This window comes from Myotis nattereri (assembly GCF_964212035.1).
Source record: "Myotis nattereri genome assembly, chromosome: 9".
Lineage (NCBI taxonomy): Eukaryota > Metazoa > Chordata > Mammalia > Chiroptera > Vespertilionidae > Myotis > Myotis nattereri.
The window spans coordinates 75,599,039-75,615,204 of record NC_138084.1 but is presented as its reverse complement, the minus strand read 5'-3'; positions in this window follow the sequence as shown (position 1 = coordinate 75,615,204).

Below are 16,166 nucleotides of genomic sequence, written 5' to 3'. Positions count from 1 at the left end.
GAGCAGGGGCGGAGTGGCAGCCCCCAGTGTGTGCACACCACCTGGCCCACCATTGAAAGACGGACAGACAGACGGAGAGACAGACAGGCAGCAGGCATCTGTCATTTCAGCTTGTTTGCATCCTCAAAAACCAACTGAGAATCATGTTAAAATTAGACTGTACTAAAGGCAGTTGGAGTTGAGGAAATGAGTTGAATGCTTCCTGGGTAATTGTCAGTGAGGATGTGAAGGGCGTGCTGTAATGTGAGAGAAGCTGATAATAAACAACTCAGGAACCAGAAATAAACACACAGCTCCTCTCTTTCTCCTGCCTCTCAAAGGCTCCTTCACATGTCTGTGCCTGTCTTTTGCCAGCTCTTTTCCGTTTTCTTCTGAGGACAGAAGCAAAGGTGACCTCTGGTGTCAACTCACTTGTGACATGCAGGCGTCTTGCCCAGGACAGATACTCAGTATGCATGGCTGGTCTGAGCTCTGTGAGGCTCCAAACTGGGCCATGGGGCCCAGAGGTGGTGCTGACCCGTGGGTGTGGAGTACGGGTGGAAATATGCACATACATAACTATAAGTCTGAACAGAGAGTGGTCAAAGGGATAAAAACAAAATGTCATGGAAGCCAGAGGGGAAAGTATTCAGAGGAACTTCCAACCGGAGATGTCCTCTGAACGGAGCCTGGGAAGGTGGGATGGTTTAGATATCATAGTTTTAAACATAACAAAGGATGGAGGCTAAGTTGCATAAAGTGGAAATAAGCCTGGAACTTAAGAGGACAGCTAAGCCATCGGGGCCTTGAGTGCCCAGCTAAGACGGGATAAGGCTTCGGGAAGGGTCTCTGGCAGCGGGGGCTGGGCTGGCTTGGAGGGGAAGACAGATGTGGAGGGGAGAGGTGCTGCGGCCTGGAGACAGGATGTCCTGTCCAAAGACGTGGCAGATAGTCTTGGCTACCAGATCATTCTGCCACCTTCAGCAACCACAGGAGCCCAACTGCCCACCGCATCGAGAGTCTACCTCATGGCCAGCCTCCCAGCCTCCCATGATCATGTCCAACCTCCCTTCACTTCTGGCCTCTGTGTTGGTGCTTCCGAACATAGCTCCCTGGGTCCAGCATGCATGGTCTCACCTCCAGCGCGCATGGTCTGCTCCTCCACCTCCTGTCCTGCCGGGTCTCTACCACCAGTTTCACGTCCTCCACGATTCTCTGGGGAAAGGAATATAGAATATACACATGTGTGAGGTGGGGGAAGGGTGGAATAAAAAGCCAAGCTCACGCCAGGGGGCACAGGACCTGAAGGGCAAGGTGGGTGTTCGCTCCCCCTTCTCACTCCCCCGCCTCCCCGCCGGCCCACCCCAATTAGATTGTTCATAATGTGCTCATCACTGTTGGGTTTCAGCAGATGATAAAGTGACAGGAAGATGTACCACATTCTCCTGGCCCCCTGGGAAGGCTGCTGAGGGAGGGTGATGGATGTGGTTAGGAAGTGATGTGTTTTTAGGGAGAAGACAGAGAAGCCAAGAGAAAGGAGGGAAGGACAAAGTGAAGGGAGGAAAGGTAGTAGAGAGAGACGGAGTACCCTCCCCTGTGGATGTGGGCTCCGGTACTCTAGACTGGGGTCCACTCGCCCTGAATGAACAGAGGGCAGGCACCGGGCCAGCCCCAGGTCCCAAGAGACCTTGGGAAGCAAGGACGTGACTTGCTTTCATGAGTGGCAGGCATTGCTCTGGGAGGGTTCCAGTGGAGGGAACTCTCTGTGGAACCTGCTTACCTGAAAGGTTAATGCGTTCAATGGGGAGGTCAGAGGAGCCCCAGCTTCAAATAAGGAGAAATCAGTGGCACTGGAGGAGGCTGGCCTGGAGGGGCAAATGTCTCCAACGGCCAGGAGAGCAGGCGCCTGGCACCAGGGGCATCTGCAAAGCAGAAAGGCATGGGGAGTGGGAAGGAGTAGCCATCAAGCCTTCTCGGCAGCACTGCTAATGACTAGGTGTCTGGTAAGGGTCTTTTCTCCCCTTCCAGCCACACTGGGAACTACGCAGGGAGGAGATGGCTGGTTAGAAGCCCGTTCAGAGGAACGTGGAGGGGAGGGCAACCTTTCCCACTGTGGGGCTGAACCAGAGGCTAAGGCCTATGTTGACAAGAAAGAGACTTAGGTTGGTCAGAAATACAAGGCCATCACTGCACAGAGATTAGTGAGGCTCTGGGAGGATGGGAGAGCCGCACTGGGAGTGCTCCCATGGAGCCCCTTCAGAATCGACAGGCTTCTAGGCTGTAAGGGCTCGGGTGGAGCATGGCAGGGAGCGGGAGCCAGTGGTCTGCTGCAGGAGTGCAGGTTCTTCTTGTGTCCTCTCTAGATTCCTAAATCTTCTTGACAACATCAGCCCCAGGGCTCTCCCTGGTTGGAGAGAACTATGGCGTTCTGGAAGGGGGAGTCTTCCACAGGCCCACTTCTTGGTCATGCTGACAGCGCAGGACAGTCCAGAACAGGATGGGCTGAGGTCAAACTCATGACCCAGGGAAGGCATGGGCCATGCTCCGAAGAAAAGGTCTGGGCTTGGGGGTGAGAGGGTGCACTGAGCTGGAGAAACGGAGGAAGCAAAGCAGGAGTGGCAGCGTAGGCAGGAGATTATCAGGAAAAGAGCTGGAAAACAGGGATACAGAAAAATGGAGAAAGACATCCTTTCTTTCAAGACACTGTAGTACCATCTGCCAGAAAAATGCTATAAAAAAGATATATGTGTTCTTGCTGCGCATGTGGACGGTGCCCCTGGAGCTGTGCCGGCACAGCCGGCATGGCTGTAGGTGCAGTGCTGCCAAATGTTGCAGGAGCTGTGGAGACAAGTCAGCAAACAGAAAGTTCAGAGTGCTTGTCTCCGTGTGATGTGGTACATGTTCCCCTTGGCCATCTCTTCAAGAATCTTCAGGGGGAAACTTACACTACTTTGCACAGCTTCTGGAGTTAGATGTGTTTTCTTTTTAACTGGATACTGCAGGAAACCGAGCCTGCGGGCTGCATCGGTAGGTTGGGATATGTGTGGGTGTGCTCACGTGCTCACACAATAGCAGGATTCCCCCAGGACGATGGCCACTTGGATTCTGTGTCATGGTGACCAGTCTCTCATGCCCACGGTCCCTCTCCTCTCAGGGAGGCCACAGGGCAATGGGTGCTTCTGGGTTAGACCTACAGGATCTCTTGTCCACGATTCCAATGTCTGTAGCTAAGTCATAGGAAACAGAAGTCACGATGAACTAAAGTTCTCATGCCAAGTGCAAACACTGGTTTGGACCCAGCCTGCCAATACAGGGGTAGAGAATCTGAATTTAAGAACCAGAACAAGTGTGGGAGGGTCTCAAAACCAGAAAAGCTGCAAACCAGTTGTGTGTATGTGTGGTGGTGGTGGGCTGGGGGGGGGGGGGTGGCGGGCAGGGTGGTGCCTGGAGGATCCTGGAGCTGCCTGCTGGTCCTGCAGCCATCTCTGAGTAACCCAGCATGGCACCTGTAGGCTGGGCTCATTTAAAGAGGCTGTGCAAGGACAAACATGCGGAGAGGAGCAGGAGGGCTGTGCATGGCCCCTCGCCCTGCGAGGCCTACTCGCGGCCATAGGACTGCTCAGAGGATTGCTCGGGCAGGCTGCTCTGGGAGTGGATGGGCTGGAGAAAGGCAGCAGTGCTCAAAGTCACTGGGAGCGTCAGCCTGCTGGAGGCTGGCTTAACTCATGTCCCTGAGCCTCTGCGACCTTTCACCCTTGGCCCCTGCGTGAGGCCAGGGACAGGAGGCTGCTGGGGACCAGGTCAGAACCATGAATCTCACCTGCTGGCTAAACAGGATTATCGTCGCGTAATAAATCCAGGGCCAGGAATGTTTATGAGGCTCTCGGAAGCTGCTGGAACAATATCACTTAGAAAACGTTTATGCTCACCAGACGAAGGCAACCCTTCCCCCCTTTATTTATGAGGCATGCTGGGTAATTAAGTGAGAGCTGGGGAGAGAGGAGGTTAGGAAAAGATCACCCCTAAATAATCCTGCCTGGTGCAGCCACCATCTGGGCTATGGTGCAGGAGGGATGGTCCCCATATGGTCGGGTAGTTTATGGGCAGCGCATGGGTCCAGGGGCCGAGGAAGAAATGCCCAGGAAATATAAATGAACTCACACAGACATGATCTGGACTTCTGGGGGCAGGAATGTCTTACTCATTCGTGGGTCCCTGGCACCCAGCACAGTGCCTGACATAAAGAGAGCCGCTGAATGCCTGTTGTTGAATAAACATCTATCCATTGGGCTTTGTGAGTGAAGCAGAGTCTATCTTTATGACCTAAAAAAAGACATTTACCACCAACTTCTGCTTCGGCCTTTCCTTGTGCTGTTAAGCTTCCACTTCATGCACGGAAGCTTCCAGTGGTTCTCAGCCTTCTGGCCCTTTAAATGCAGTTCCTCATGTTGTGACCCAACCATGAAATTATTTTCGTTGCTACTTCATAACTGTAATGTTGCTACTGTTATGAATCGTCATGTAAATATCTGATAGGCAGGATGGTCTTAGGCGACCCCTGTGAAAAGGTCATTTGACCCCCAAAAGGGTCGCGACCCACAGGTTGAGAACCGCTGCTTTAGGCGGAGAACGCTGTAGCTTCCTTCCAGCCGGCAAACAGGGGCCGGACTCGGGCCTTCCTGTGTGTGGTCTCAGTGCCCAAAAGGACTGTGAGCTCAGCTCTGGCCGCTGAACCAGTTAGCTCTGCAGCGTTAGCTGGGCTCCGCCACCCCCTCGGGGATTCTGAAACTGAGAGACGGCAGAGAGGGACCTGGCCCTGTCTGAGTTGCCTCATCTCCCATGATCCTTGGTAAGTTCCCAGGGACTGTGATGCTGGGGAAGTGCTCATGAGGCCATTCTATGAGAGTCAGGGTCTCTCTCTCAGGAGCAGCCCCCACCTGAGGCGCTTCAGCTGCATCGATCTGGGTAGGACCCCCTGGCCTCTGGGTGAGAGGGCAGGCCCCACCAGAGCCTCTGGCAGCGCACCCTTCTCTGCTATTCAGAAACCACTGCAGGCGCAAACCGACCTCCCTCCCTCACGACTGATGGGCTTGTTGTCCTCTGCTTTCAGGTGCCATCGCAGGATGAAAAAGCTGGGAGACCTCTGGCCCATCTCATTCAACCTTCCTCCTGGAGCCAGTGTATCTTAATCTCTCTGGCATTCAAGACGGGTAGAGTCAGCAGGAGCTTTGCATCGGATTTTAGTGGCTCCCAGTACCCCGCCCTCCGGGCACGCCACGCCATCTGAAACCCTGTCATGTGAGACTTAGCCCTCTGAGGCAACGTTTTGCATCCCCAGGAATCCTGCTGAATGTTTCATAACCCCACCACATACCATATAAACCCTTATTAGCCATTAATGCTCCCAGCCTTCTCAGCAGTTGGGCCTCCCACATGCCCGCAGCCCCATAACAACATGTCACTCACGTATTTCCCTGGTTCACAGCACCCACGCTGCTCTCTGCCTCCACCAGCTCTGCCCTTTGCTTCCCAAAGGATTTCGAATATTTCCAGCTCCTGATCTCATGTCGCATTTCCCTGTGCATGGCTTTGCCTCACATCTATGGCCCATGCTTCCATGTTTTCTCAGTCAGAAGTTCTCAGACTTTCTCCCGGCTGCTTACCTGGGATGGAGCACTCCCACATGCTCCCCGCCTTAGCCAGGCCCTGGAAGGGGCAGGAGAGCCCAGAGCCCGTGCATGGGACGGAGGAGCTGGGTTCTGCAGGCAGCGGGGAGAACCCTGGAAAAGGCCCTGCTGAGCAAAAAGCCCCATCAGACTGGGCTTCAGGCTGCTCCTGGGTTTGAGCACTGAGCACTGGGTGGACTGGGCAGGGGAGAAAGTGAAAGTGGAGAACTTCCAGGGCAATCCACTCTCCACAGTGTTGCTCACAAGCAGCCCATCTTATGATATGCCTGGCTCACAGCGGGGCTCCTGTTCACTAGTGGATCCCAGGACAGTCTGGAATCAGCAGGGTTACAGCTGGGAGGGCCCTTTCTCTCACAAGGCAGAGAGGTAAAGGGCTTTGGCCAAGCTCGCAAAGCCTTTGAGGGGCCAAGCTGGAGGCTGCCCTCAGTGCCCTGCTGCCATTCCCTCTCTGCTTGTCCCCCTCGCCAGCTTCATCGCCAGGATGTAATCCATGTGAACAGCCCACAGTGGCTCTGAGATGCAGCAATGACTGTACAAAAAAGAGTAACCTGGGCTGCCTACGCAGGCCACGTCCAGAAAACTTTAAATTTGCTGCTTATAATTAGTCTTGCCCTGATGGTGAGCTTTATAAATAAGTGAGGTAGGGTCCCTCAGCATTTCATGTAAGTTCCTTCACACAACTGAAATTAAAACAAAACAAAACAGTAAAGTGTTGGCGAAGTAGAATTTGCTATAAGGGGCAGATTTTCTTACTTGTTATTAAATTATAATTGATAAATACTATATTAGTTGCAGGTGTACAACATAGTGATTCGATATTTATATACCTAATGAAACAATCATCGCATTAAGGCTAGTAACCATCTGTTGCCATACGAAATTATTACAATATTATCAACTCTATCACAACCCTGTAATGTATTTATTTTAAATACAGTTCTTTAAAACTGATTTTAGTGAGAGCAGAAGGAAGAGGGAGAGAGAGAAACATCGACGAGAGATAAATAGCAATCTGCTGCCTCCTGCAGACCCCCTACTGGGGACGGAGCCTGCAACCCAGGCATGTGCCTTGATGGGAATCAAGCCAGCAACCTCTTGATGCATGGGACAACGCTCAACCAATTGAGGCTCATGGGCCAGGGCACTCAACCAATTGAGCTGCACAGGCCAGGGCACTCAACCAATTGAGCCACACGGGCCAGGGCAAGTGGTATTTGTTTTATAATTAGAAGTCGCACCACTCTGGGGTGTGTGGGGAAAGATGGGATGGGAGGGAAAGCGGACAGGGATGGTGGTATTTATTCAAAGGGAGACACAGGAAACAGCTGTAGGAGAAGGGGTGGCTAAAGAGAATGGGAAGTCTTTCATACACATCATTAAGCTCAGAAGCAACACTGTGGGAGATCATAGAGGCCCTCGCACATTCTAAGCAAAAACAAATTTTCTGAGGCCTTTACATTTGGGTACCTTCTGAGGAGCCTGTGGTGTGCAGGTCTGCATACCAGCAATTAGGAATGAAAATTGAAGGTGAAAGAGGAAGATAGTATGATTGATGAATTCTATTTGGCCAGTCTACTTATCTTACATGTATTCAATATTGAGCAGCTGCAGACAGACACTGAGAGATATCCACAATCTGGGATCATCCCTATTGCCCCAAAGAGACCTTTCGGGTGGATGCCAGACTGAGGTGCAGAGACGGTGGAAGGAAAGACTCCGAAGCAGGCAGGAAGAGGCTCAAGGTCAAGCCAGGTCAGGGACAATCACAGCCTCCTTCTGTCTCCCGTTCCCACCAGCCCACCCAAACCCCCATCCTTAGAAAGAGAGATTGGTGTTAACACCAGCCCTTCAGGGCCATTATATCTGAATATTCGTTGAAATTGGCAGCATTGAAGCTTTGTATGTGTGTACAGTGTATTTCCAAATCTGAGTTCAGTTCTTTTCAACTAATCCTTTTCAGTGTAATAATAAAATACTATTTGAAAATTATAGGAAAAGGTATCCTGTGGAATAAACCAGATTTTTATTCCACTTGCAAGGCAGTGCCCAAACAGCAGCTACTCCCGTGAACAGGGGCTGCCCCTTGCAAACGTGCTTCACACATTTGTGGCAAATGCAATTTACCTTAGGTTCTTTGTCAAAAGCACTGACGCTTTTTAAATGACCAGCCTGAAGGAAGGTTGAGACCAGGAACCACGGGCAGTGGGGTAACTCCAGTGGGAGGAGGGGTGGTCGGGCAGTGGGGTAACTCCAGTGGGGGGAGGGGTGGTCGGGAGCCTGAGCCCTGAGGCCCATGTCCCCAGCTGGCTTGGAGACTCAGCCCACATGTGCGCTGAACTCTGAGGTCAAATGGGGTGACTGTGGCCTGAAATATGAAGGATTGAAACAACTCAGACCATCATTTCTGGTTTATTACCCAGACTTGTGTTTTCTGTGGAATGGTTGATGGCTTTGGTTTATGAGAACCAATTAATGCGTGACAGATTCCTGGAGGCCCTGAAAACTCATTCTCATGTCCTCTCCCTCAGCACCCACCATCTCTCTCTCTTTCTCTGCCCCCCCCTCTCTCTCACACACACACAGACACACAGACATAACACACACACACACACACACACACACACACACACACGTGCGCACAAGACACAAATATTCTTTCTCTGCCATAACAATCAGACCATTATAGACTAGGTGAGTTCAAGCAAACACATAGTATAAGTGGGGGAAGGATTTCTAAAGGACGGACTCCTCGGCTGCTTGTGTCTTCTGGAGCCTGTCAGAGCTGAGAGAATCCTTGGAAACCATAGAGGTGAGCAATTGCCTTGTATAACCATAGACGTTGAGCCCTGACAATGAAAGTTTACACAGGTAGTCTGTAATTCTCTAATTTTCCTTGTCACTCAAGCCACCCCATCTGTAGCCTAACACCATACTCACATGCTATTATTTGTACCTGTACTCGGCACACTCCTGAGGAAGGCCAGTGTGCCCACCTGCTTTACTCAGTCCAGGCCAAGGTTTTCCCTAAAGGACACGCAGAGGGGAAAACAGTCATAGGTAAGACTGTGTATAAGGTGCCTCACTGAGGTCATCTGGCCCTTCCCATAGCTGATGAGAAAAACTGAACTCGGAAGTGGTGACATGGTTTGAAAGGAATCACACAGGCAGCTAGAGAAAGCCTGTGGAAACGGGCCCCCTGTTCTTGCGTCCTTGGTCTTTCTGCTCCAAGTGTCCCACTCCACCTTCCGCTGGGATCGCAGCTCCTTTGTAGGCTCATTGCCCTGACGGCAGAGCTCCTGGCTCCTGCCCACAGTGGTGAAGGAAGGCAAGGCCTATGGAGGACTACGTGACCAGCAGTCCCTGAGCCCCAACCCCAAATCTCTCTCCCTTCTGCTGAGCATACCCCCCAGCCAGCAGAGGAAAGTCACCGTGAGGTCACTGCATTCCTGAGGGATAAAGAACATCTTTGTCCATGCCTGCCAGGCCTCTGGCTCCGGCTGACTGGCTGACTCAGGCTGGTGGCCTGCAGCCCAGCATTCTCTACCTGCTGAAAAATGAGCATTCTCAAATCTCAGGACACACATAGTCGTGGAAAAGTAAGTAGTTACAGACCCACAGAGGCATGTACACACACACACACACACACACACACACACACACACACACACACATACACATCTTACCTCTAGGAACAAACACTATAGAATAAACATGGCTGACATGCAGTTCAACTGTGTCTCAAAAAGATTCCCAAATCTTCGCTGCTGCCTCCATGTTCCATGTTTCAGGGTTTGACAATCTCTAATATCCTTCTCTGGGAATAATAAGATCTGTCTTGACTGCTTGTAGTATGAATGAAAGATATATAACCCTTACACTAGTGTTTGCATCCATGAAATGTCATTTTTGCAATTACATTGCTTGTTAGGGAGTCCACAAACACATCTCCATTCTCTACAGCCTACTTCCTGTCCAGAGACATGGGAGTAGCCCCCTCCACTGACCCATGAGGAAAGGGGTGACATCAGGAGGCATATGACTTAATACGGGCCAGTTGACGGCTCACCTGTAGAAATTCAGACATGGAGCCAAGAGCAAAATTAAGCATCCTAGGTGGCCAGGGATGTAACATACAAATTCAAGGATTCTGGCCACCGTGTTGTGTAGTATGTACTGGGGAGGCACAGAAAGCAGGTCTGCAGGTCCAAGTGGAGACCAGCAGAGAGGCACAGTGAAGGCAGGCAGGGCATCTGGCAGCACCCAGCCTCTCCGAGGCCAGCTGCACTCCTTCCTAGAGCTGTCACCAGGCAACCCTGTAGCCTAACAATGCCCTTGTTTTCCTTAAACTAGCTTGAGTTAGTTTCTCTTACTTACACCCAGTTAGTCCTCACTACAAAAATGATTATGATGATTGCAAAGATACCACTACAGAGATGGTTACACGGGACTACTGAGCAGTGTGGATTTGAACGTATACATGGACTTTATTCAATAACTACACTGTCAGCCTTTCATATCCCTGGATTGGTTTCACATCCACAGATTCAACCAAGCTCGGGTCAATAACAGTATTTTCTCTCAGTGGTTGGGAAGTCACAAATACTGAGGCCCATTTTGGAGAAGGGACTTGAGCATCCTCGAATTTTGGTGTTCAGGGAGGGGGGGGGCGTGGTCCTGAAACCACTCCCACTGAGAATACCAAAGGATGAATGTAATTAAGTTTTTGGGGAGTCAAAAGTCATGTGTGGCTTTCTGACTCTATGGGGGGAGGTGGGGTTGGTGTCCTTAACCCCTTCATTGTTCAAGGGTCGACTGTATATACACATGAAGATAGACTTTATCTTTGATTTCAGTTTTCCCAAAGCTACTTAAGAATGTGGCTTTGTGTTCCGCTCCAAGGGAGAGTGATGCAGACCACACCAGGGCAATTGGCCAACCTTTGCCTAGGCCACTGCCATTAGTCATGCGGAAAGAAGGTAGATTGGGAGTGAGGACAAAGACATATGTCTGATTCTTTTCTCTCTACCTGAAGTTGGCTTCGGAACATGCCTGGCTTCCTGAAAACTGCATGGTCCTCTGGAGCGCTGCCATTTACCTTGGGCAAATAACCTTTCAGAAACATTTAAATAACACAATTACTGTGAACACTTGTAAGCAAAGCACCAGATATGAAGCTGAGTACTCAAGGAGTGGTGGCTGTTATTATTAGGCTCCCCTCCTTGCAAGCAACATACAGAGCTCCGGGACATGCTTTCAGGGTTCCTTTAACATTTGCCACTTTCCAGTAGAAGAGAAGGGCCCTTCCGAGGTAGAAGAACACAGAGACTTCCCTCCCCAGGTCTGGTACTCTGCCCTCCTCAACTGAGGGTGCTGGGCGGCCCTGCAGCCTGGGGAGGCCCCTGCGTGGCTCTGTCTAAACCACCGTTGGCCAGTGTGCTCCTTCCTCTATCTTTGGGCAACTGCATTGACTGGTAGTCAACGTTTTATTAGGTGCTCTAGGAAGACAGACAAACCCAAAAGAGAAGACAAATTTCTTCTATCCTCACGAAGCTTATAATAGCCTGGTGGGTGTGACTCAGTGGTTTAGCATTGACCTATGAACCAGGAGGTCACGGTTCAATTCCTGGTCAGGGCACATGCCCTGGATGCAGGCTCCATACCTAGTATGGGGCATGCAGGAAGCAGCCGATCAATGATTCTCTCTCATCACTGATGTTTCTATCTCTCTCTCCCTCTCCCTTCCTCTCTGGAATAAATAAAAATAAATTTTTAAAAAAGAAAAAAGAAGCTTATAATAAACAATCCTATATAACAAAAGGGTAATATGCAAATTGACCCTAATGGCAGAATGACAGAGAACAACCAGTCGCTATGATGTGCACTGACCACCAGGGGGCATACACTCAATGCAGGAGCTGACCCCTGGTGGTCAGTGTGCTCCCACAGGGGGAGCTCCGTTCAGCCACAAGCCAGGCTGACTGCTGCAAGCGCAGTGGCGATGGCGGGAGCCTCTCCCGCCTCCTCAGCACTGCTAAGGATGTCAGTCAGACATCCCCTGAGGGCTAAGCTGGCTGGTGGACATCCCCTGAGGGATCCCGGACTGCAAGAAGGCGCAGGGCAGACTGAGGGACCCCTGAGTGCACAAATTTTCATGCACCGGGCCTCTAGTATTTTTATAAAGCAACATGCTTTATAAAAGCATGTGCCACAGTTAATGTGGCACAAATGAAATGCCTGCCCACTATGAGGGTGGTGAGGAGAGGGGTGAGCAGATTACACAAGCTCTGAGCCAAGGTCCAAAGATGATGGAGGAGGAGCTCCAAATGATGATGGGGAAATTGGGAGGGCAGAAACAAGAGTTCATAATTTGCAATGCTCTTTGCCGGTCAATCAGTTACGTGAGAGAGGAGACACTTAAGCCAGGAGAAGGGTGGGCAGAGAGGGTGAGCATGTGAGGCTGCTGCTGTAGGCTCTTGAGTCGGCTGAGGTGTTAGACTCATGTGAACGAATGAGCTCTGAAAAGAATTTCCAAACTCGGCTGCACACTGGAACCACCTGGGAGCCTTAAAAATCCTGAAGGATGTCGGGCCCACGCCCAGAGCTTCTGATTTCATTGGTCCGGGTGCTGCCTGGGAATCAGGGTCTTTAAATTCTCCCCAGATGCTTCTAATGTGCAGCCAAGACAGAGAGGCCCTGCTTGCACAGCATTGAGATCCATGGGGCGGAGAGGCGGCCCTTTGCAAAGTGCTCTGTAGATGAGAATGAGCTGGGTGTGGAAAGTCGGGAGGTTCGCGGCCACGGGTGAAGGAGATGTTCTCATACGTGACCCATCTTCACTCTTCCCTGGAGTCTGAGTCCACCCGTGTGAGTGACCTAAGCCCAGCCATCCTTCCATCGCCTTCTGTGCTGCCACACTGTGCAGACCCCTCAGGCTGATGCTCACCCGGTCAGTGCCCAAAGGAAAACTTCCAGAGCCTGGGCCCTGACAGACCACTCATTGTGAGGAAAGGGAGGTCAAGTTCAGCCGAGTGGGTGGCGCTAGCCTGTGCTGGCTCTTGCCACAAAGGGAGTGTTGGTAACTGCACATTTCCAATGTTCTGCCTACGGCTTTTCCTCATTGATGCTGCTCTCACTGACCAACCTCTTGGCACAGAGCGGGAGGGGGCGGTGCAAGGAGAAGCAGGAGCAAGAGTCATTTCGCTGCTTCAAGCCCAAGGGAGCTCTGGAAATCTCCCTGACTCTAATTCATTCTGTTATTTGGAACTAATAACAATAAAAACTTACATTTATATAGTATTTACTATGTGCCAAAGTCTGTTCTAAGCACTCTACAATATTAACTCATTTAATTTTCACAGCACCCTTATGAGTTAGGTACCGTTACGACCTCCAGTTTATGGATGACAAAAGGGAGGCACACGGCGAGTAAGCAAGTTGCCTGAGATTATGCAGACCAGACAGCATAAAATGGATTCATAGTCAGAGCCTATTTACAACCTTATTATTCAAACTTCGTTAAGAGACAAGACACTCAAAACACGGGTCATATCTATAAGAAACCTTGGATAAAGTGTCAAATAGCCACAGTTTAGAATGGGCATCAGCAGCCAAGTGGGCCAGGAGAACTCCCTGGAGGTGGCGGGGCTGGCGCTGCTGGTCCTGGAGAGGCAGACCTGAGTGGAAGGCCCTGCTACCAAGGGGAGCTGACAGTGAACCCAGCATGGAGCCATGCAGTGAACACCTGTGCGCATTGGCGCCCAGGCTGTGAGCGGGGCCTGAGGACCACAGTAAGGAGGTCAGGTCTGGCGGCGAGGTTTAGAGCTGAGAGTCGCTCGATGACTGATGCTGGGAGAGCTGATGGAAGCAGGCAGCCCGGTGGGAGGTTCCAGAGTCCGTGGTGGGGCAGCAGGAATGGAGAGGACTCTGACCCCTGATTTGTTTCCATTTCCAAACAAGTTCTGGTTTGCCTCAGAGCCTCCAGGACCATACTTTTGTTTCCTCTCTCTTTCTACTTAAAGAACCCACAGTTCAAAGTTGGGGAACACCTAGTGTATTGGTGCCAGAAGCCAATTCCAGCATGCCAGCAAGGCTGAATCTGGGAATGGCCGATGGCATTTCCCTAAACCTGAATGGGATACATTAAATTGATTGTTTGCTGCCAGATAGCTCAGGGCATCTTAATCTACATGTTATTGCCTCCTACTGGCCAAATACCTGAACAGCCTTAGGCTAATTCTCCCCATTCTGACAATTGATTCTGTATACAAAACCCTGACCCTTTGAAGTGTATATCTCCACCTCACCTCAGGACAATTGGTGTTAATAAAAAGCATGGGGTCCTGAGACTAGGGGATCTTAGTTTCCTTTAAACTAGGTTCCTCTGACCCCCAAATGCCTTTCAAAATTATGTTTCATCCATTGCTAGAATTGTTGAACCTGAATCTGATCATTAGGAAACATCCAGAAGGTAGGGCTCTAAAATAGCCCTACCTGGTTTGGCTCAGTGGAGAGAGTGTTGGCCTGTGGACTGGGAGGTCCCGGGTTCGATTCCAATCAAGGGCACATGCCCAGGCTGCAGGCTCAATCCCCAGTGGCGGGCATGCAGGAGACAGCTGATTAATGATTCTCTCTCATCACTGATGTTTCTCTCTCTCCCCCTCTTCCTTTCTCTCTAAAATCAATAAAAATATATTATAAAAATATATTATACTCCTATTTAATCTACGCAAAGCCTTCTCCGGATTTCCTGAACCCTTCTTAATGCTGGAACAAGAACCCCGGCATGTTGGTCAGCCTGTCAATGGTCATGAAATGGAATGCCCAGTGGCACTGGGCTGAGCTCCCCAGAAAGTTACATAGGCCAGAGAGGGGCAGCCCCTGCTGCAGCAGAAAAGCTACCTGTGGGTTCTGAACTTCACCCCAAACTGTGTGGCTGTTTTCCCAGCCCACTTTCAGAAAGATAAATACTCATTTTTTGAAAGATACAAACCCTTTTCTGTGGAGTTTGCATAATATGAAACTTTCCGTGCTCTGGAGGCAAAAGATAGGGGAGAAAAGATCCATGACTGAGCCTGAAGCATTAAAATAAAAAATGGATTTCAATAAAACATGATATAAAAACAAGAAATAACTAAATGGAACTGAAAGCAAATGACATAAAACTCCAGCACAAGCTGCTCATTCTGATTCTGGAAACGGGACTCTGGCAACTGCTCAGCCGTCAGCATTCAGGGTGTTCTTCCCCCTCCGTGAATTGCTCCCTGGCGATGTATGACAGCTTTCAGGTTTCACACAGCTTCTGGTGCCCCTGCAAACCTCAGGGGCCCGAGGCTGGACAGCGTCCAGTCCTCCCAAGGAAGATCAAAGTGGAGGTCAGGGCCAGTTTGTCCTCAACCTTCTGCTCCATCAGTAAGGAGCACAGCACCCCCTCCAGGGTCCTCTCCAAGGCCCCTTTTCCCAGCTGCAAAGCAGAAGCCATGGTCCCAGCCCAGAGCAGGTTCTTGGGGAATGAGGAGCTGCTGAGGGTGTCTCAGGTCACATCAGCTCCGCAGTCACCGAGTTGTGAGGCAGAGTCAGGTGAGGGCAGGCAGGGGCATGTACCAAAGAGGCAGAGAACTCAGCGTCACTACAAATGCAGCCTGGGTCCTCTCCCACCAGGATGTGTTTTGCAGGGAGAATACAGATCCTGGAAGCCTTGGGACCTGGGATCTGACCTGCTTCGCTCCATTTGTTTTCCTACATAATTCTCAAGTCCTGTTTGGACATCGTCATCATCTTCTGAAACACTCTACCCTTGCCTCTCCCGGAAATCAGCCAGTGCCTGCCAGGCCTACCAGCTGCCTCACTTCTGACTCTCGGGATTGAAGGAGGTTGGAGTTAGATGATCCTCTCAAATCTCTTCCCACCCTCAGAGTCTGTGTTTGAAACTTTGAATTTCTTAATATTACATGTTGTCTCCTGAAGTTAGGTATAGTAGAAAGATTTTGGGGGAGTCTCATATGTGTTATATTCTTTAATTCTCATTCTAAACCTAAGAGTCAGGCATTAGCAACCCCATTTTACCTACGAGGAAATTGAGGCTTAGAGAACCTAGAGGAAGCTATATGGTGAGATGGTGCAGTGGTTAGAAGCATGGAGCAGTTCATGAACCTGACTTTACATCTCATCTCTGCTTCTTCTGGCAGCAAAATTTTGAGAAAATGACATAAGGAATAATGAGATGGTATCAGAGCTGAAGCACTTGACACATAATAAGCACTTAGTAAATGGTGGCCGCTGATGGTGGTTATTCTTGTAGTAAGAAACTTGCCCAGGATCATACAACCCAGAAGCTAAAGTGTGATTTAAGCTCAGTCCCTCCATCTTCAAAGATATGACCTTTCCATTGTTACATCCTGTTCAAGAGTGTGAACTGTTGAGGGATGAAAATAACCATGTATTGATCATCAACAAGTACTACATATTGAGCTGGGCATGTTACACAAATGATTCCACTCAACC